Source organism: Quercus robur, chromosome 4 (assembly GCF_932294415.1).
Source record: "Quercus robur chromosome 4, dhQueRobu3.1, whole genome shotgun sequence".
Classification (NCBI taxonomy): Eukaryota; Viridiplantae; Streptophyta; class Magnoliopsida; order Fagales; family Fagaceae; genus Quercus; species Quercus robur.
This window is the reverse complement of record NC_065537.1, coordinates 81,117,607-81,138,759: the sequence shown is the minus strand read 5'-3', so window position 1 is coordinate 81,138,759 and position 21,153 is coordinate 81,117,607. Positions and strand designations below refer to the sequence as shown.

Sequence of the window (21,153 nt, the reverse complement as noted above, 5' to 3'; positions counted from 1 at the left end):
GACGGATACTTGTCCCATCAGCCCATACCCAGAGTGGTTGGGGGTGGTTGTAAAAGCTGAAAAATATGGCTCTGTCAGGTGCAGAGTATTGAATGGCAGTAAGGGTAGCTTTCCCATTGTCCTTGGTCGTTATACTATCCAGCGTACCCTTCTCTATTGACCTAGATATTTTAAATTTTTTCCCAAACTGTTCCTATACCGTTTTTGCCCTTCCTTCCAAGGAGACCTCGGATATGCCAAGGACAGAATCATCCTCGGCTGTATCTCAAGACTATTTGGACTTTTATTACCTATCCTCGGCTATAACCTTCCTCGACTCGGGCCTTGGGCCCCAACGTAAAAATGGGCCAAGGCCACAAATTAGTGGACCCCACAATATATATATATATATATATATATATATAAATAGATATATAAAAGATGACTTCTAGTGTGATTATTGTGGATGTAAGTGCAATTTTCCAATTCAACTCAACATTATTTATTTCTGTTAGGTTCTAAATATTTAAGATTAAATATTTAGATTCTAAATTTATGTATGTTGGTAAACCAAGAACAAAAACATTTCTAGATTAGGTGTTACATTGCTCAAGATTGTTCAAGTCAAGGTTCAAGAATTGTAAAGCTACAGAAAGAAGAAGTCAGTTTCTGTGAAGCTTGCCCGATCGAAAATTGCCGTTTGTAGAATTTTAATCAGGCCCAAAGCTCACAAAAATGTTTAGGGTTTGAGTTAAACACTACTTGGTATAAAAGGAAAACCCTAACTATGTTTTACAAGTTCTTAGAAGTCTTGTGAGTTACTTCTGTGAGATTTGTGAGGTTTCTGTAGCCTTCTAACTCAACAAGCATCTACCGGAACAAGATCTACAATCAAGAACTAGTGAGTTACTACATAAAGATCTACTACTGACGATGATCTAAACTTTTGAGTGGAATTTCAAAGTCACAAATGTCGGTGTTTGTGTTCAACAAATTTAGATAGATTAATCAGTGGAGTTGAAGCTGCATGTGGTCGTGTGAGTAAGTACTACAAGTTTTAGATTTTAGGGAGAAAATCTATTGTAAAACTTCCACTCTATCATAGTAAATTTGTTTACCTTGAAAATAGCTAAGTTATATCCTCGCCAAGTTTTTTTACCTTGACATAATTCGTTTCATTGGTTTCCCTAAGTCATCATATTGCTTGTCGTCTTTATTTTTCCGCACTTTGTGATATGATGGCCCATGTTTAACCTAGATTTGAAAAATCAATCTAAGGAAGTACTTGGCCAATTAATTAGGTTAAACAAAACTGGTTTACAAGAGTCCAAACAAACAAACAATATCTACAGGTATAAATATATCTAATCCAACATAAAAATAATGAAATTTGTACTTATAAGTACAAAATTCAACTCAGTGTTGAAAATCTAACTTGTTTATTAAGGAGACTAAAAGTGAGTTCAAACAACGATAAATGAGTATCAAACAAATGCAAATATACAAAGTATAGAATATAATGTTACTTACCATTCAACATAATTATACTACGTCAAATGCATCATATAATCAGTTGAATGGAAATTTGTTTTTTCCATTGAGATAGAAACCTCAATGTGTGTTTTCAACTAATTGAATAACAGTAATAGGAAGGAATACAAAAATTAAAAGCACGATATACTACAACAAAGTTGGTTTGTTTCGAGGGTCAAAACCCTTAAAAGAAGTATTAAAAGCCCTCAAAAAAGATTATTTTGAGGGTCTAGAAGGCCCTTGATAATCTTTGAAACAGAAATTTCAACTACCTACATGACCCTTGAAAAAAATGTTACATCTTTATGGAGGATTGGCAACCCTTAAATAAAAGCACAATAACCTTTTTTGAGGGTCTCCAGACCCTTAAAATAATGTTTTTCTCCTTTGAAAAAAAAGACACCCACAACCATGCATATAGACTTTAAAGAACCACATATTACAAAATCTATATTATAACAAAACACAAATATCAAAACAAAATTCAATTAGCTTTCTAAATCACTAAATCCTTCATTTTTGAAGTTTATGGAGACACTTTCACATTAACCTAAAGGAACTTGGTATTTTAACTATAAAATTTTGAAACTAATAAGCTATTTTACCCAATACCTTTAATAGCATGCTAAGAGTGTTGGGCAAAGAATGATTTCTCAAGGCCATTCCAAGAGATTAGAAGACGCTTCAAAATACAATAATTTAAATCACGCGCAAGAAAACAAACTACTTTGTGCAGGAACAAAAGGCCAGTAGCCATACAACACCCAGATTAGCCTAGTGGCTGCACAAAACACAACCAAAGCTGCCATAAAAAGTCTAAATGACCTCCTCAGCAAAAACACACAAACACAGTGCAAATAGCTGCACTAAACAAACCAATGGACAAAATACACATTTCCAAACTAGAGCCCAAATAAGCAATTAGTGTCAAGCCTCAAGTACTCAAAATTTGAAACAACCAACAAAAATTATTCGATCTTAATGTTTAGTAACATACATATTCTTTCAAACAAATATATTAAGCACTTACAAGCAAATTAGTTTTTACTTATTAACAGACTCTTTCAAATTTCAGAACATCATGAAGAACTAAACGGTACTTCATCCCATGTGCTTGAGGCAAATAATGTCGATGCCTACTCTTTTCCATTGACTATACAAATAATGTCTCCTAAATTAATATGATTATAAATTGTGCAGTTTATACACAACCAAGATTTACTAAGGTTTTCTTTGGTACTAATGAATTCCTCTGTCCGCTTCCATTTCAGTCTTGAAACCCAACCTCCCTGAAAAAAACAAGAACAAATATAAAGAGAAGTAGCAGAATCTGCCAAAACACAATGACAAACAACATAAACAAACTTCAAGCAATTAAACAGAATAATTGAGATACATTTTAACAGGTAGAGGTGGTGTCAGCTCTGCCCGGCAGAGTCCTGGGCAGAAATTTATTAGGATTATTTTGAGTTTCATTCAAGTGGTTGGCAAGCTTGAACCGTTCAGTATGGAAAGATCCCTCCACATCAATCCTTTCATATGTATGAGCACCAGAATAGTCTTGTCGATCTTAAAGACAAATGATTCAATTAGAAAATAATAATTTCACAGCTGTTAAGTAGTTCATAATGGCTTTGAACCAAGTTTACAAACAAGTGAACACCTTATTATCCAGTTTAAATCTCCAAGTAATAGAACATGGTATTAACACCTGACACGTAATCCAAATTTCAAATTCCACCAAAATCGGCTCAAATACATTACACACGATCTATTCACAATTACATTTTCCTGATATACCTATATAAAGTTCATTGGACATTAGTTGTAACTTTAACATAGCAAATCAAATCAGATCTATTTGGTAGGGCTCCAAGCAAGCAAAGGGAGTCAATAAAGAGCAAACAAAACCAAATTTAGTTCCCTACAAGTACTCAAATCTCTATTTATTACTAGAGTTGCATGATGTCTCAACATCTTTTGCTAATAAGAATTTACCAACCTCATCTGCCAGTAGCACAAGACCTTCTTTCCCACAGAATTCCACAATGTCACGCTAATTCTCCTCACCAAGAACCTGCAGGTACAACAGAAAAATCATATAATGTACAGGGACAAAAATAGACACATAGCAATGCATTCTCTTGTACGTGAACTTTAGGTACTTTGCTAGTCAAATCTCTACTTATTCAAACCTACTAATAGCAAACCTGGCCTGTTGGGTTTCTGGGATTTATAACAACCAAAGCCCTAACTATGATGCCTTGGGACTTGGCAGCCTCCAATTGCTTCTTAAGTGAAGAGACTTCCAATCCCCATCCTGTTGCTTCATTGAGATAGTAAGGAACCTGAAATGACCATACTTCAAGATTGAATGAAAATTAAAAAAAGAACAAATCAAATTTCCATTTTCCAACTTCCAAGTTACCAAGTCAGGTCAGTGTTAAATCTATGCTGAAAAAAACAGAAGAAAATAAAGTCTTTTCACTTAGCAGTTGAATACAACCAATCTTGAGCTTCTGAATAAAGTGCTACAAATTAGAAGCATACCAGTGTGCCACAGTGGAGATCAATTGAAGAAGGGTATGAAGGGTACTGAGGAATGGGACAAAGAATTCCATCATTTTCTGATCTTATCAGTAATTGCATCATCATATGCACCTGGTAAGAGAGAAACACAATCTGTTATAAATGCATCAGTTGGAAATGGAAAATACTGGCAGTTATAGAAACAAAAAGAAAGTGAAGTCAAAATTTACAGCTGGGATTGCTCCATCTGTCAAGAAGATATCATTTGGATCAGCTAAGAAAACCATCACGAGCTTCAATACCAGCCACAATAGTATCACATAAGAATAACCCAAAAAATATCATTTTTATTTCCTACAATAAAACAGAGCTACCAAACACTTTATTTAAATGAGAAGCAGCAATAACTATGGATTCAACAATCAAACAAAGCGAAACAGAAGTTAAGGGAAAAATATACCATATATGATATTTTGAGAGGCATTATCTTCCTCACTTTCCTTTGGGAGTGAATGCGTAGAGATTATGCTCATTTTGTTCCTCAGCTAAATCCTTGACCTTCCTGATGGGATTTTCTATTTGAGATTGATCTTCATTATCTGCCATAAATAATCTATCCGTATTGTATAAGTTAATCTGTTGGCAAAATGATTAAAATCTAAAAGGCTTTGTCTATGATCTGAATCATGTGTGACAAACAAATGAAGATTGTTTTGTGAATTAATCGTAGATAACACTAGGAGATGAGCTAGATATGACATTGTTAATGATTTTTGAAGTCCAGCTACAAAAGCTTTTGTGTATACTCCAAATTTCCTACAGAGAAGAGTATTCTTTAACACAAGTTTCAAATGTATAAATTATAAATTTGTAGCAACTTCTTGATATCACATGGTCCAGTCCTTTCAAAATTAGGGAACTCAAAAAACTCTAATTTATACTCCATAACACAAAAAACCAATAAAAATGGATAATCAAATTGCATTGATTTTAGCTTAAATAGCTTGAGAAACACAAAGACTTACACTGCACTGTTATAATCAATATATCCCTTGGGGAAACCTATATTATAGCTGATTTTCAATAATTAATATAGCTTAAATAGCTTGAGAAACACAAAGACTTACACTGCACTGTTATAATCAATATATCCCTTGGGGAAACCTATATTATAGCTGATTTTCAATAATTAATATACACATAGAATTTTCAAAATCAGCATCAAACTCTCAGATAAAATACCAAATTTTTTTTTGGATAGTTCTGCTATGTAATTTCCATAATTTCTCGGGAAACAAACAGAGAAAGACAGACCTGTAATCGGAAATGGGGTGGCAAAGAGTGCTAAGTCTATCAACGGCTCGCTTGTCGTCGGAGATGAGACAGCTGACCACCGCAAATCAGCCCGTCGGAGATGAGATGAGATGAGCTCCGAACTTTGAGTTTTCTGAGATGAGCTCAGATCGATTTTGAGAGAATTTTCTGATTGTGTGAGCGGTTTCTGAGTGTGGAGCGTGAACAAAAATGAGTTTTCCCTTTTGTATTTTAATTTTGGACTTTATTTCAAGGGTTGAAAATTTTGAGATCTTCTATCAAAGGTTGTGATAGGATGCGTTGACAAATGTTTAAATTTGGAGGTAAAATTAGCGCTGGTGTGTAAAAAGTAAAAACTAGCCCGTCTAATTTTAATTGATTATTCCGAGGGTTGTATAGGTTTATTTCGAGGATTTTAATGACCCTCGGAATAAAGCTAATAAAACTAATCACCCCAATTTTTAGTGATGGTTTCGGCACTTTTTAGTCAACCGTTGAGGAAAGTGGGTTGAAACAAGTCAAGTTTGTTGTAATGAATTTCAAATAACACATATTGATTGTTTAATCTACAAAATCAAATATATTTTTAAAAAATCATACAAAAAAATTTCAAACTACTGTGCAAGTATGTGACTAGTTTGTACTATATATGATAATGGAGGATCAAAAATTAATTTTACCCAATGTCATCTCGGATGCACAACCTATCCAATGTCCAACACAACTTAAGATAGAAAGTTTCATTGAGGCAAAATTTAAAGCCATTAGAGAAAAGAATACATTTTTCTAAGATAAAATCCTTTTTTTTTTCAAAAAAAAGGGGGAAAAAAAAAAGACAAAAACTGGTTAGCTAAAATTACAGTACCATGAGTTTAATTCAGTTCTCGATCGGGGGCCAACTTTTGGACATGGTCTCTCCTCCATTAGAATGTGAATATGCACATTAAATTAACAAGTATGGGTCTAAACTTTCGGAAAAGGTCTCCTCGTTAACATGACTAACACATAAATTAACAGCTAGGGGGACAAAATTAACAGCTAATCCACTGTTCCATTGAAATTGATAGAGATACTGTCAATGAGGCAGTGCTCTGGGCCGAAAGTGGTGGGTTGGAGTTGGAGAGAGAAGATGTGGAAGCCATAGTTAGACCATAACACCCAGACATGATGGTGGTGGGTTGGAGTGTGTCGAGAGTGGTGGGTGAGTGGAGATTATTAAGATTATTAGTATTTATGAGGAGAAGCGGCGAACCAGTGGTAATACGCATGAGGTGACGTAGCATGCATTGGTCGTCTTTTCTTGACTAATCAGTAAATCCACTGTGTTCAAATCTTGAAATGTATGAATTTTCAAATGGATTGCAATGAATCTTCAAGGGATCAAAACTTGTTTCTCAAGTCAAAACTTTATGTGTGCTAAAGTGTTTATAATTGTGTTTAAGAGAGTTTATCAACATGGGAGTGTAGCTCACATGGTAGAGCGCTCGCTTTGCATGCGAGAGGTACCGGGTTCAGATAAGGGTGTGACACATCTGTTCATGCGCATCCATCTTAAAAGTGCAGGCAGATTACTAGATTATGATTTTACTAAGCTTATGAAAATTCAAGAATGGAATAGGAGAATGACTTCAAATTATAGCCAAGGGTAAAAGGGTTTTGACTTGCTCCACTTTATAATGGCAGAGATAGCCAGTGACATTTTTCAAGCAAGAACTGGTTATGGATGTAAAGTAATAGTAAGAGGAAAGTAGTAGGAAAGTAAAAGCTAAGTGTGTCAATTGTAGGCTGTTCAAAGAGATTAGAGACTCACTTACATGTGCTGTATAAAGTTGAACATATTTCACTGGGATTGTGTAACCAGTGAGTGAAACAGATTGTGTGAGAGTTTTATGATCAGAACGATACTGCTTTGTGCTTTTCCTCTTTAGTTTTTCTGAAGGCTAAAATGCTGCTGGAGAGTATGCAATCTACTGAAGCAGATTGTACCTTGGCCTGGTTAGCTAAATTTTTACAATACTCATGTCAATTACCAAATTTCATCCCAATAAAAATTGTCAATTATCTGAAAAGTGCACCAAATTGAGCACTGAAACTTACTTTAGCTCTCATGGAAAGAAACTCACATGAATTTCACATTATTACATTAAGAAGACTCACCAATGGATCCACGCCATTAATTACGTTACTGTCATGAGATTTTTCCATCCATTAAAGCTAAAAAGAAGTTGGTCCCATAAATGAATTTGACAGATATGGAAATCTCAGAGATACAATGAAGAATTGAAACTAATGGTGTTTTTGCTTTTAAACCACATTTTAAGAATTGAAACCCAGAAGCCTAACAGTGATGCTTATTGATTAAGAATTGTTGATATAGTGCATTTTAAGCTCTTCTTAATATTCTTTTAGGGTTTTAGAGAAAGGAAACCAAAACGGTTCATTTTGGAGAGAGAGAGAAAAAAGAAAAAAGAAAAAAAAAAGATGTTGAAAATTTTTGGAGTTTAAAAATGGTACAGGTCTCCTGCAGTTTTATTTTCTTATTGGTTCAAGATATATGCTCACTGCTGCTTAAGCAATGCAAAATTGGTTTGCATTTCCAATTGAAACCTTTTTCAACCCTTACTTACTAATTGAAACCTTATTCACTTTTGTCCATCTAATTTCTTGGTTTGAATTGGAAACTGGTATAGCTGCTACTACTACTGGCTGTAGTAATTGTGAATCATTCACTTATGTTGTGGTAATCATGCTAAATAGTAAATAATGATCCTACAGTGTTTCTAGGTGTGGTATAAATTGACATTTCAGTCTTGGTCATCAGCTTTTGCTTATTTAACTTTAGCCAAGTCTTCGCTTCATGCTATTACCCTGTTCCAATTTCACTGTGATCATTGACTACTTTAAAACATTTCTTTACAAATTGTCCTCGAGAGGTGTGCAAATTTAAGATTCTTGATACGCTTGCAAGTCTTCGCTTAATGCCTCTTCTTGTTAGATGGGCTTGATATTTAATCCATATCTTGAAGCTGAAACCTAATGATCCCTTCACAACAACATCACCACTTTGCCTTCATAAACGTGGCTTGGCTATCTATCTGGTAAAGCAGCCACTACTTTGGTAGATTAGGAGGATTTTCAAGGATGCAGAGGGATGGGATCATTGGAAAGGTGAAATAGCCAATGCCAAGAAGCACCAAGCACAGCAATTAACATGTTTGAATTATCTTATACACACAAGATTTACACATGGTGAGAGGGACTTTGCATACATTGGATACATTAAATATCCTATCGTGTTAAGAAGTAACATCAAATCGTACATTCTTTCTTCTTTTCCAAGTAAAAATAGGGTTGATTCATTCCTAGGAATTAAACCTCTGAAGAAGTCATTGGACCATAAGATCACTGTTATCAAATCTTAAATAGGGTAGATTCGTTCCCTTCAAGACATGTTTGGATTGCGACTTTTGTTTGCATTGCAGCAACATTCACTAACCATATAATGATACAAAGAAAAAAAAATGGAGAAAATTGGTGCTTACATTAAAACTCTGGTCCAATACCATCTCAATCTCAAAGATTAAAATAAATAAATAAATAAATAAATAACCTCCAATCAAGACTAGTCCAAAGAAAGAAAGAAAAAACATGGGATTTAGTTTTATTAATTTTTGGGTATGCTTTAGATTTAGATTTATTTTGTATCACAGAACAAAGAGCTAAAATGACCTCAGAAATGCACGAGGGAACAGTTTTGGTTTGATTTTAGTTAATAGTTGGTTCATACACAATCTTGGCTATGCTAATAACAATTGGCATTCGGTCCACTTGATCAATTCAGTCCGATTCGGTATACTGTAGTCCACTTTGGTCAATTTTGGTCCAATTCGGTCTATTTTAGTCCACTTCAATTCAATTAGGTCCATTCGGCCTACTTCAGTCAATTCAGTCCAATTCAGTCTATTCAGTCATGTTCGGTCCATTCAAACCCATCAGGTCTGCTTTGGTCAATTCGGTCCAATTTGGTCCATATGTTCAACCTAGGTTTATTCGGTCCAATTTGGCCAATTCGGTCCCTTTAGGTCTTTTAGATCAAATTTGGTCCATACGATCCACTTAGGTTTGTTCGGTCTAATTTGGTCTATTCTGTCTATTTAGGTTCATTCGGTCCAATATCGTCCATTCAGTCCACCTAGGCCTATTTCGTCCAATTTGGCCAATTCGGTTAAGTTAGGTCTATAATATTCCGTCCAATTTGGTCCATACGGTCCACTTGGCCAATTCAGTTCAGTTAGGTCTATTCGGTCCAGTTCGGTCTACTTTGGTCAATGTGATTATGCTCGTCCAATCCGGTCCACTCTGTCCACTTCGATCTATTCGGTCCAATTCGGTCTATATGGTCCAGATAGGTATATTCGGTCCAATTTGGTCCATACTGTCGACTTAGGTCTATTCGGTCCATTCGGTCCACCTAGGTCTATTCAGTCCAATTTAGCCAATTCGGTCCAGTTACGTTTATTCGATCCAATTTGGTCCATGCGGTCCACTTAGCTGATTCGGTCCACTTAGGTCTATTCGGCCCAATTTGGTCCATTCAGTCTACTTTGGTCAATTCAGTCCTGTTTGGTCTAATCTGGTCCACACAATCCATTCAATTCACTTTGAGCTATTCGGTGCAATTTGGTCAATTCGGTCAAGTTAGGTCCATTCAATCCAATTTGGTACATACAGTCAATTCGGTCCAGTTACACACACACACACATATTTGTTTTTTTTTTTTTTTTTTTTTTTTGCTTGAATGTATAATCAACCTCATGCAATTCATTTAAATGTAATGATGTTAAAATAAATGAGTAACTACATAAATATTAGATTTGTATACTTATAACCTTAATGTTTAGAAAGACTTTCACTTTTTACTTAAATTTAGCCAGACCGAAGTGGACCGAAATGCTATGTTAATGTGACTCTAAATAAGTGTAGCAATAATAAATGTTATGCTTAAGATTTTAGATATTACAAGTTATATACATATATATATATATATACATATTTTGGATTTAGAATTATTACTCTCAACCTAAACATGTCTTCTCCCTATGCCTATATGCAAGTGTACAAAAATGGACCAAAGTAGATTAAAATGGACCAAAGTGAACACAAATGAATCGAAGTGGTCTAAATGGACCGAAGTGAACACACAAATGGACCAAATGGAACATTGTGGACCGAATGGACAAAATAGGACCGAATGGGAACAAGGAGGACTGAGTGGACCAATGTGAATCGAGTAGGAACAAATAGGACTGAATAGGACCAATGTCAACTAAATAGGACCAAGACCAAATAGGACAACATGGACCAAATAGAACCAAAGTAGGCAAAATGGACCAACGTGGACCGAATAGGACCAAATAATACTTTTGAATATTTATCATTTTTATTGCATTTTTAGGGCTCATATTTCTAATTTCTAATATTTATTTTGTTTGCATTTTTTAATTCAAAACTAAAGAGCTTAGCCCAAATATAATAAAATCTCATACTTTTTAACCCAAAATTAAGAAAAAAAAAAGAATTTTTGAGCTAAACTTGAAAAGGAAACCTACAAAAGAATTAGGGATAATTACACTTTGCCCACCTGTGGTTTGTCTCTAATTCTATGTGCCTACCCGTGGTTTAAATTTTGACACTTTACCCACCTGTGATTTCCTCCGTTAGTAATCCGTAACCCACCTCTCCAATTTCTCTAACACAGAAAAGGTAAAGAACAGAACTCCACACGGATCAAAACTCACTATTTTCCAAAATTCACTCACTCCCATCCAACCCGATGAAGAACCTACACAATGCAATGCAATGCAATGCTAGTACGTGTCAAGTGCTTCTTCAAACAACTTAGTAAATCTGAAGCAACAAAACCAAATTAAATCCAAGAAAGAAAAAAAAAATCCAATAACTAGCAAGTGAGAATCAGACCCAAAAATGAAAAAACATCCAAATTTCTGAATTTCAAATTGATTTTCTAATTTAATCAAATACCCACAAAAAATAAAAAAAGAAACTTCAGATTATTAATCCTCCTGCACAATTTACAAACCATTTGATGTTTGGCAAGATCTATATTTTGTGAATCAAAGCGAAACCAAGTTCGTGTCCATTTGTAAAGCCGAGGACGACGTGGTCGTGTTGGACAATCAGATCGGTCCGGTTTTCTCGGTCTTCAATCGCGACCTCCTTCTGTCTGATCAGAACCCCACCAAAAGTCAACAAATTACCGACGGCCAGGATTTGAAGAACAAAGAAGGAGAAGAAGATGAGGATGTACGGTCAGTTTTAATTTGATAGAGATGCTCCTTGCGACGGTCCTTCTATGCGGTTAGGCAACACCGATGGCTGATGGAGAGAAGTTGATTCAGCCATGGCTATGGTGTCATGGGTCTTGGCTTGGTGGGTTCGGCCATGGCTGGGTTTGGGGTTTGGAGTGGTCGGCCATGGCTGGGTTTGGGGTTTGGAGTGGTCGGCCATGGCTGGGTTTGTTGTGGTGTGGTCGGCCATGGCTGGGTTTGGGGTTTGGAGTGGTCGGCCATGGCTGGGTTTGTTGTGGTTAGCCATTTGATTTTTTTTTTTCTTTGAACAAATTAGTAACCATTGTGGTGAAAGAGAGACAACAAGGGAAATATATATTTGTGAAATTTGATTTGAGTTTGATTTTTCTGGGTCTATGTTCTTCATGTTGTAAATTGTGTTATACTTTGATTTTAATAAATTTCTTAGTACAGGCACAAAAAATAAGTATGAGGAAGAAGATGAAGAACTCTCTTTTTCTCATGGTTTTGCTTCATTTGATTTGTATTAGTTTGTTCTTCTCTCATGGTTTTGCTTCATTTGATTTGTATTAGTCTAGGTCTATGTTCTTCATGTTGTAAATTGTGTTATACTTTGATTTTAATAAATTTCTTAGTACAGGCACAAAAAATAAGTATGAGGAAGAAGACGAAGAACTCTCTTTTTCTCATGGTTTTGCTTCATTTGATTTGTATTAGTTTGTTCTTCTCTCATGGTTTTGCTTCATTTGATTTGTATTAGTCTGGGTCTATGTTCTTCATGTTGTAAATTGTGTTATACTTTGATTTTAATAAATTTCTTAGTACATGCACAAAAAATAAGTATGAGGAAGAAGACGAAGAACTCTCTTTTTCTCATGGTTTTGCTTCATTTGATTTGTATTAGTTTGTTCTTCTCTCATGGTTTTGCTTCATTTGATTTGTATTAGTTTTCTGGGTTTATGTTCTTCATGTTTGTGTATGTTCTTCATGTTTGTGAATGATTGAGAAACCAATACTATATTTTAATCTTGTTTTTCTCTTCTTTTTTTTGTTTTTCTTGTTTTGGGAGGAAAGAGACATAAAATGGGTGTAAAAAGACTTGTTTACCCATCTTTTTTAACAGAGGTGGGTTACGGATTACTAACGGAGGAAATCACAGGTGGGTAAAGTGTCAAAATTTAAACCATGGGTAGGCACATAGAATTAGAGGCAAACCACAGGTGGGTAAAGTGTAATTATCCCAAAGAATTAATTTAACTCTCAATTTGTCCAAAATGCACCGAACTTGATCGAGTGGACTGAATGGGACCAAAGTGGATTGAAGTATACCTAATTGGACCGAATAATAATTGTTTAATTTTTAGGGAGAACAAATTATACATTATATTACAATTACAATTACAATTACAATTACAAATTATTTATTTCTTCTCATGTATCGCGTAAATCTGTAACTAGTTTTCCATAAAAATTATGTCAATACAAAAATTTTCTAAAATAAATTGTTAACTATTATCTTGAGAGTACCCATTAACATGTACTTATTATTATTATTATTATTATTATTATTTCTATAAAATAAAGTGTTCTTCGCTAGAATGATTTATGGCTGGCACATTAAATTATCTGCTAGGGGACAAAACTAACAGCTAATCCGCGGTTCCACTAAATTTTCTTTGGGCGTGGTTTGTGTCCAGTAGAAGTTTCACTGGACACATAGAATTAGAGGCAAACCACAGGTGGGTAAAGTGTAATTATCCCAAAGAATTAATTTAACTCTCAATTTGTCCAAAATGCACCGAACTTGATCGAGTGGACTGAATGGGACCAAAGTGGATTGAAGTATACCTAATTGGACCGAATAATAATTGTTTAATTTTTAGGGAGAACAAATTATACATTATATTACAATTACAATTACAATTACAAATTATTTATTTCTTCTCATGTATCGCGTAAATCTGTAACTAGTTTTCCATAAAAATGATGTCAATACAAAAATTTTCTAAAATAAATTGTTAACTATTATCTTGAGAGTACCCATTAACATGTACTTATTATTATTATTATTATTATTATTATTATTTCTATAAAATAAAGTGTTCTTCGCTAGAATGATTTATGGCTGGCACATTAAATTATCTGCTAGGGGACAAAACTAACAGCTAATCCGCGGTTCCACTAAATTTTCTTTGGGCGTGGTTTGTGTCCAGTAGAAGTTTCACTGGACACAACCCTTCCCATTTTCTTTAGATTCAGAAGGGGCCCGAGGCCCAACACTTCCGTTGTGCTTCACGTGTTCTAGAGACCATTGGTTGCTTTTTCTTTGCTTGATTGTACCAAGAAACTGAAAAATAAAACTAATGATATCGATGAAATTCGTCTACATTGAAACTCGGTCCTGCTTTTCTTGTGTGTAGTTAATATCAAGAGGATTCCTTTTTTTCAAATATCTCATGATGTTAATATCTTAAAGATCACTCCGGACAGTGTTTCACTGTTTCCCAGCAGTGTACTGTCTGGACTCTTGTCATATCATCTATGCCATCTCGTGTTTCCCATAGATATTTGTTATTACTTTCGATGCACCTCTCTCTCCTTTATTCATTTCAAGATTTCTTCAAGATTTTTAATCAACCGATTTTTTCTCACATATTTGCTTTTTTTTTTTTTTTTTTTTTCACGTATTTTTTTAAAACTATTAATTAGATATTAATCACTATTCGTATCGAATGGACCTATGAAAGAGTAAAGCACTGGTCCAAAATTTTTTTTTCAAAGTACAAGTAGTAGAACTTGAACTAGGGAGCACATCAAGTCGAGCCCAATACAAGCACTTTGAGACCAAGAACCCAATTAACTCGACCAATCCCATGTGTTATATATTTGCTATTACTTCTTATGCACCTCCCTCTTTTATTCATTCCAAGATTTGTTCAACAAAAATACGAGTACTCTCTCTCTCTTTGATTTTCTTCTTCCTCTCGGTGGTTTTTTATGCTATTTCTAAAAACATTACGGGAAATTTATTAATTATTCTATCTGGCAACTCTGCTTTTAGTTTAGTCATATGAACAATTTTCTATAGTTCAAATGATTGGTTTTATTCAATGCAGTCTTGTTGCTGAATATTATTTAATTAGTGTGGTCCTTGTTGCCCTAGTGACTACTACGCAAGGGTTTATATATCATTCAAAACATTTATGATGTCCTTAAGAAATTTTTTTTGCCTCTATAATCTTATCAAACAGGATAGAAGATGGCTTTTGATTATGCATTCATTCTTTTTGGCAACTCTTTTATATATGTAGTTTAATTAGCACTTCCTAATATTTTTAGTGGTGACATTTAGAATTTAAATTCCCCTTTTCAATTGTAACCATCAAAATTATCAACAAAATAATAATAATAATATAAGATGACTTCTAGTGTGATTATTGTGGATGCAAGTGCAATTTTCCAATTCAATTCAACATTATTTATATCTGTCGGTATAAATATATCTAATCCAACATAAAAATAATGAAATTTGTATTTATGGGTACAAAATTCAACTCAATGTAGAAAATCTAACTTGTTTATTAAAGAGACTAAAAGTGAGTTCAAACAACGATAAAAGAGTATCTAGCAAATGCAAATATACAAAGTATAGAATAAAAAAAAAAAATATATATATATATATACTACATCAAATGCATCATATAATCAGTTGAATGGAAATTTGTTTTGTACATTGAGATAGAAACCTCAATGTATAGTATCTAATATCTATACCATATATTTTATACATATATAATAATGTTTGATTAGCAATTAATATTTCTGGTCTCTTGTCCTGTCAGGTCAAGTTTTGAAGAAATTATACGTTATCACTCTAAATAATACCACATATTTCATTTTGTACTCTAAATTTTTCGAATATACATTTTGCACCTTAAACTATGACTCTTGTTACATTTTATACCCGACATTAAGTTTTCTATTAAAAAAAAAAAGACAAAAGTTTATTTTTAGTCCTTAGGTTTATTTTTATTTTGACATTTTACCTTTCAAAGTTCTCATTTTTGGACTTTCATATTTGGTTCGTTTTTTATATTAGACTTACTATTTACATATGATTGTACCAAGAAAATGACAAAACCGAGTGGAGCAATTCTATAATTTTTGGAATGGTTCCTTTAATGTTTGTAATTGTATAATAAAAAATAAATTAAAAACTTGACGATTGCAAAATTTATATATAATGAATCTAATAAAAATTAAATATATTATTGTTGATCTGGACAGTAGACTTCGGCATTACATGATATTGCACAAGTGCACAACCTATCTAATGTCAAACACACCTTGAGAAGAAAGTTTCATTAAAGCAAAATTTAAAGCCATTAGAGAAAAGAATACATTTTTCTAAGATATATAATCTCTTTTTTCAATAAAAAAAGAAAAAAGAAAAAAAAGAAAGAAGACAAAAACTGGTTATCGGTCTAAAATTACAGTACCATGGATTTTTTTTTCTAAATAACAATAAATATTAAAAAATTTAGTTAATTGTCACATTTCAAAACAATTTTGAAAACTAGCATCTCGAGTGTCTAAAACTCGAGTTCCAAGATAAAACTCGAGTTTTTAAGTCTCGATTTGTAAGTGGATTAAGTTAAATTGGGAAAAAACTCAAGCTGAAAATCGAGTTTTAAAAACTCGATTTCCATTAATTGAGAAAAAACGCCGCTATAAGTCTGTAAAACGTCACTATAGGTCTTAAAAACGCCACTATAGGACCCCTTAAACCTGTACTTATAAAAAAATTTTGCAGAAAAACGCCGCTATAGGGCTTTAAAACGTCACTGTAAGGCTTAAAAACGCCACTATAGGTGAATTTTTTTTGCATGGAAATCGAGTTTTAAAGACTCGAGATCTATGTGGCATTTCACACTCGCAAGTCGAGTCTCTTGGACTCGAGTTATAATATGGATCTCGAGTTTCAAAAACTCGAGATGTTAGTTTTCTAAATTGTATGAAAACGTGCCTAACTAACTAATTTGAATGGTTGAAGAAATCTGATATGCACAATACCTCCAGTACCATGAGTTTAGTTCAGTTCTCGATCAAGGGCCCAACTTTTGGACATGGTCTCCCTTCCATTGGACTGTGAATATGTCTCACACTTTCCCTTTTCTTTTCTTTTCTTTTTTGCAGGAGGGGCCCAAATTCTATTATTATTATATTATTATTATTATATTATATTATTTTGATAAATAAGATTCTCCTCCATTAGAAGATGGTATGACTGGCACATTAAATTAACAGCTTGGTGACAAAATAAATGGCTAATCCTCCGTCCTGCTTATTTTCTTTTGATGCAAACGCGGCCCGAGGCCCAACAGTCACATTGTGACTCATGTGCTTTTGAGACTATTGGTTGCTTTTTCTTTGCATTATTGTACCAAGAAAATGAAAAATAAAAATAATGAAATCGATGATATTTGCCCACATTAAAACTCGGTCATGTATCCAAAAAAAAAAAAAACTCGGTCACCCTTCACCACACCATTACTTTTAGTCACAATTCACTTCTATTCCTCTCTCTTTTATCAATCATCACACAATTAACTGTAGAAATTTCCTTCTAAAAAAATTTTAGAAATTTAAATGAGAATTTGAATTAGTAAGGCTTGTTTGGTGCAATTCTCAGGGGCCCAACTCTTGGACTTAATGCGAAATTGATGATACAACTGGCCCATTAAATTTCCAACTAGGCAAGAAAACTTCAACTAATCCTCTGTCTCACACATTTTCTTTCGGTGCAGAAGGGGCCCAAGGCCTTATATTCACGTTGAAAGTAGGGGTTCAATGTTCATAAACATTGATTGCTGTCATCTCTTTATGACTTTTTCCACTCTTGCTTTCCCATTATGTTTTCTAATCTATTACAGCTGGTTTCATTTTTGGAGGAGAACACTTTATATATTTTTTTTATAATTGATTAGGATTGCACCTGTTGTAATTGCTTTCAATAGTTGAGGTTGAGAATCGATAAAAACAACTTCCAATCTCAATCTTTGAATTAATTTTTTCTTTTTTAAGTAAGAATGTGAAAGGTAAAAAAGTTAAAAGAGATAAAAATTTATTATGAGAGACTTGGGAGGAATTCCACCAGGTTCAAATTCAATACCTCCCAATTCCTCAATCATTACATTGCTCCAAAGGAAAGTAGATTCTTGACAAATTACTTGCTTTTGCTTTGCATGATTGGATGATTGTACCAATAAAATAAAATAAAGAAATCTTTTTTTCATACAAAAAAAAAAAAAGTAATCTAATGATGTTGACATTTGTTAAAAGCACAATTTCAAATAATACATATTTACTTTTTAATCTGCAAAATCAACATACTTAAAAAAAAAAAAAAAAAAAAAAAAAAAAAAAAAAAAAAAAACCATATCAAGTTTATCAGATTATTGTGCGAGTGTCTGACTAGTGCATACTACATATATGATAATGGGAGATTATAAATTAATTTTTCTAATCTTCTATTGTATCACGTTTACAATTTTTCCTCTTCTCTCAGTTATGGCAGAAAACATTTTTGTTTTATCTTAGTTTGATTAAAATTTTGACCTTAAAGTTAAAATTTATTTTTATCTTGACACTTAAAACTGTTTTACGTATAAAAGTTTTCATTTTAGGCTTTTATGTTTAATTATGTTTTCATATTGATCTTGTTACTTATTTCTACTAGCTTGTAACTTCATGCATATACATGGATACACTTAAAAATATACAATAAAATACACAATATAATTCCTATATATATAATTTAAATATTATTGATAGTCATTTTTATATTTTATTAACACTTTAAAAAAATTTCTAAAGATATTATTAGGTATAAAATGTAAATTGTCCATGTTTTTTTTTTAAATTATTGTGAAGCACTTTTTTTTTAACGATTAATTTATTCTAGACTCTTTGGTTTTTGAACTTAATAACTCACTTAAATGAATATTTATGATGTGGTCTCATATTTGATTAAAATTAAGAAATAAAACTTTTTAAGAATAAAAAATTTAGAACACCTGGTGCAAAATTGAAACTCTAATTTGGAATTCTAATTTAAGTTTCTCTCAGTTTCACCTATTATTATATATATAGATTAGTAATCTAATTGTTAACGGCTAGATAAGTTGTCTCCATTAAGTCACGCCACCAATATAATGCCAGGTGTCACCAAATTACTAATAGAAATGAATAAAATTGCTAATATAAAAATAAAATTAAACTAAAAGTTTTGATATGAGACGTAAAGGGCTCAAATGAAAACAATCTCAAACTTAATGGGCCAAAAATGTTCTTTAGTCAAAAGAAAATTTATTAGAATAACAAAATTAATTCAGCCTAAAGTTTGATTATAAACAAAATTAAGGGAAAATTGAAAGTGATAACTAATTATCATTTGCAAATTAAGAGACTCACAATCCTTTTTTTTTTTTTTTTGCCAAAATTGTTACAAACAGATACATAATAATAATTTTTATTATTATATTATTTGATACATAAGATTCTCCTCCATTAGAATGATGATATGACTAACACATAAATTATCAGCTATGGGACAAAATTAACAGCTAATCCTCTGTTCCATTTATTTTCTTTCGATGCAAAAGGGGCCCAAGACTCACATTGCGCTTCATGTGCTCTTGAGACCATTGGTTGCTTTTTCTTTACATTATTGTACCAAGAAAATAAAAAATAAAACTAATGATATTGACTACATTTGTCCACATTAAAACTCGATCTTCCTTCACTGCAGCATTGCTTTTACACACACTTCATCACTTCTAGCCAGTATTCATTTAATAATATCTCAAGGCTTATATAAGATTAACCACAACAAAGAAGAGATAAACACTTGACCTGTGTTGCCTTTTCTAAAATTTAAATTAATTAAAAAAAAATCTACTTGAGCTGAAATTTGATCTTTTTTCTCTTGTAATTAACCCTGTACAAAATATATTCTTTCCACCCTGTATATTTGGTAGAGATGTAGAAAATTGAAATGATAGAGAGTAAATTTGATCTTTTTTCTCTTGTAATTAACCCTGTACTTATTATTAGATGGAAAAATGAAAAAGTAAAGGGATATTTTTATAATTTTATTTTCAAGTGGAGGGATCATTTTGTAATTTTTTTTCTCTTGTAATTAACCCTGTACTTATTATTAGATGGAAAAATGAAAAAGTAAAGGGATATTTTTATAATTTTATTTTCAAGTGGAGGGATCATTTTGTAACTTTCTTGTAAGATATAATTTTTCTTAAAAAACGAAAATAGGTTAGCTAAAATTTTGTAACTTTCTTCTAAGATATAATTATTGTGGAGATTCTAGCCTTTTGCCCTTAATTTTTAAAAAATTTAGCAATATGCCCTTATTTCGAAACTATATAGAGAGATGCCCCTGTTTCGATACTGGATTACCTTAAAATCGAGTTTCAATGAAATACTCGATTTGTAGAAAATCGAGTTATGCCGTATAAAACTAAAAAAAAAAAAAAAAAAAAAAAAGCATGGAACTCGATTTTAGGGAAGTCGAGTTCTAAAACGCCGCTATAGGGCTTTAAAACGTCACTATAGGGCTTAAAAACGCCACTATAGGTCCACTTGAACTTGGTATGGCGATTTATAAAAAAATTTTGCAGGAAAACGCCACTATAGGGCTCTAAAACGTCACTATAGATAATAAAAACGCCACTATAGGTCTCCCAGAACAGGGCAATCACACTTAAAAAATTTTGTTTGCAGGAAAACGCCGCTATAGGGCTTAAAAACGCCACTATAGGGCACCCTGAATATGGGCCAATCACACTTATAAAAAATTTGCAGGAAAACGCCGCTATAGGGATTTAAAACGTCACTATAGGGATTAAAAACGCCACTATAGGGATCCCTGAATATGGGGCGATCACACTTATAAATATTTTTTTGCATGAAACTCGATTTCCTGAAACTCGAGTTCCATGCAAATTTTTTTTTAAAGTTTGATCAAGCATAACTCGATTTTCTACCAATCGAGTATTTAATTGAACTCGATTTTATGATAATCGAGTATCGAAACAGGGGCACGCTCCTATATAGTTTGCAAACAAGGGCATATTGCCAATTTTTTAAAAAATTAAGGGTAAAATGCCAGAATCTCCTAATTATTGTACCATTTATATCAGTTCTCAGGGGCCCAACTTTTGGACGTGGTCTACCATTAGAAAGGATGTTATGAATGGTACAATAATTTCCCAGTTAGTGGACAAAATTTCCAACTAAGTCTGTGGCCCATCAATTTTCTTTTGGTGCAGAAGGGGCCAAGGCCCAACATTCATCATTGTGCTTCATGGTGCTTGGTAATGTAGTATGAGTAAGTTTAGTGGAACAAATATTACCACAATTTTACTACATGACAATTTGTAAATGGTAAAAT

At 33.0% G+C, this 21,153-nt stretch overlaps 2 protein-coding genes across 15 annotated transcripts in view; one reads left to right on the top strand and one right to left on the bottom strand.

Moving 5' to 3' along the window:
• LOC126724270 (putative disease resistance protein RGA3) overlaps window positions 1–21,153 on the top strand; it is a 131,010-nt gene that overhangs the window by 53,333 nt on the left and 56,524 nt on the right. The window lies entirely within an intron of this gene.
• The window catches only part of LOC126724300 (alanine aminotransferase 1, mitochondrial-like), a 92,950-nt gene continuing 74,346 nt past the window's right edge, over window positions 2,550–21,153 (bottom strand). For 2 of the 10 annotated variants that reach the window (XR_007654884.1, XR_007654887.1), the window contains exons 2-7: window positions 4,502–4,654; window positions 4,272–4,334; window positions 4,063–4,173; window positions 3,723–3,860; window positions 3,515–3,589; window positions 2,550–2,801 (exon numbers count right to left, since the gene is read on the bottom strand). The gene's annotated coding sequence lies outside the window, so the exon portion shown is untranslated. Of the gene's footprint in view, window positions 3,082–3,514; window positions 3,590–3,707; window positions 3,875–4,062; window positions 4,174–4,271; window positions 4,335–4,501; window positions 4,655–5,355; window positions 5,618–21,153 lie in introns of those variants that run through there. The other 8 variants (XR_007654885.1, XR_007654886.1, XR_007654888.1 and 5 more) reach the window with 7 other exon arrangements.